Source organism: Apis dorsata, unplaced genomic scaffold, assembly GCF_000469605.1.
Source record: "Apis dorsata unplaced genomic scaffold, Apis dorsata 1.3 scaffold_429, whole genome shotgun sequence".
Classification (NCBI taxonomy): Eukaryota; Metazoa; Arthropoda; class Insecta; order Hymenoptera; family Apidae; genus Apis; species Apis dorsata.
Genome location: NW_006263682.1, coordinates 1316087 through 1317978, shown reverse-complemented (window position 1 = coordinate 1317978; position 1892 = coordinate 1316087). Strand labels below are relative to the sequence as shown.

Sequence of the window (1892 nt, the reverse complement as noted above, 5' to 3'; positions counted from 1 at the left end):
AGATGTAGATTGTAATTTCACGCGAGGTTTATCTAAGCTGCCGTTCACAGCGATACACGTAGAATTGCGTATTACGCACCGTATACTTACACCGTGTATACGAAACGGCCGTGTCACGATGCGCCACTATAAAAATATATCCCGTGGAAAAATTGACGCGCTCGTTCGACGCTAACCATCTATATTTAAAATGGGATATTTTCATCGTGCTAATACGCTCGTTTTCGTTCCGATCGATCGAATTCGTCCCTTTCGGTGAATATGGAGGTGGAATCGTTTTAATAAAACGTATTACGCCTTCCTTCGAGCGAGACGTCGCGTCATCGAAAATATTGCTAACCCATTGTGTGTTTTCGCGTGACGAAGGTCGCGACGCATTTTCGTCGACGCGTTAACGCGTCATAATACCGGCCGATCGTGTCTGCTGCATACGCAGCCTGACTGAACGAAGCGTGTCGAGTGTGTTAACCGTGCCTACGTACGAAAATATTATTTCGCTTTTCCATTTGAACACGTTTCGACCTTTGAGGTGCAGCGACCAAGCTATCGTCGTATCGGCCTCGTCGTCATTGAACGGGAAGAGGATGCCATTTTACGGCTGGCCTTGTTTCTTTTTTTCTTTTTTCCTTTTTCTTCCTTCTTCTTCTTTTTATCATTTCGAACCGTGTCGAAACGATGAATGATTTTTGGATCGTAATTTCGCGGCCGTAATCTAAGTAACGACACGCATGAATCAAGCATCGTTTCACGAACGATCGACATTGAAAGAAATCTGTACGATATTTAATCGTAACCATTGCCATTCGTTCTGTTCCAGGAGAAAAATTCATTCCTGAATTACAATGTGTCCTGCATTCTGACTCTGCCACCTTATCAACGCCAGGGATACGGCCGGCTGCTGATCGACTTCAGTGAGTATACCATCCAATCGCGTCGCGTCGAATACGGATTTTTATTTTTTTTTTTCTTCTTTTTACCGAGCGGTTCCTCGAATCGGTCAGCCTTGGCGCGACCAAGGAGACCGGTGGATGACGACATCCGTCCAAATGAAATCGAAAGGATGGTCGAATTAGGAACCGGAGTTTGTAGGAACGCCTCCGTGGTTTCCGTGGCGTGGCCTCTCGTCGACGTTGCGGTCGCTGCGATTGAAAGGCCTTGTCCGGCACGCGCTACCGGGACAACCTCGACGATCCTCCCGAGCGAGGCTCTCGTCGTCCAGGTTTTCCGTCATTAAAGAACCGCAGCCACCGCGGCTCATGCCCCGAACCCGACATTGCCTTTAAACCACCACGCTTCGATCCTTGTTTTAAAAAAGCTCATTTGTCCATCCCTTGTTCCTCGTAGTTAACAATATCCGTCTGTTATATGGATCTCAAACGAACGAGGGTGAAGGGAGGAGATCGCGCGATCGACTTTTTCTTTCGTTTAATTCGATAACGAGGAACGATCAGAGTCAATGGTACGATAAAGTAGATACGCCGTAGAGGAGTTGTTCGAGGATGCGAAAAAGAAAGAAAGAAAAAGAGAGAGAGAAACTAAGACGCGCGAAGCCGATCGATTCGCGTGTCTCCGATGTTTCTCTCGATTCAATCCTCAACGATTCGAAAAAGAAAGAAAGAAAAAGAGAGAGAGAAACTAAGACGCGCGAAGCCGATCGATTCGCGTGTCTCCGATGTTTCTCTCGATTCAATCCTCAACGATTCGAAAAAGAAAGAAAGAAAGAAAGAAAGAAACGAGAACGGTTCGTTTCTCTTGGTTGTCCCCTATTTACGCGCGTCTGCAACGTGGTGGGTGGGAGAGAGGAAGAGACGGGGAAGAACGACGGTGGAAAGGAGAGGAGGGAAGAAAAAAATGGAGGAAAAAGGAGGAAAAAATGGAGGAGGAGGGGGGTG

The 1892-nt window shown here is 47.0% G+C and overlaps 1 long non-coding RNA gene across 1 annotated transcript in view; it reads left to right on the top strand.

The window, feature by feature from the left end:
- Positions 1-259: 259 nt before the first annotated feature.
- The window catches only part of LOC116186107, a 4468-nt gene continuing 2835 nt past the window's right edge, over positions 260-1892 (top strand). The window contains exon 1 of the long non-coding RNA XR_004151051.1: positions 260-911. This is a non-coding gene — a long non-coding RNA (uncharacterized LOC116186107). The remainder of the gene's footprint in view (positions 912-1892) is intronic.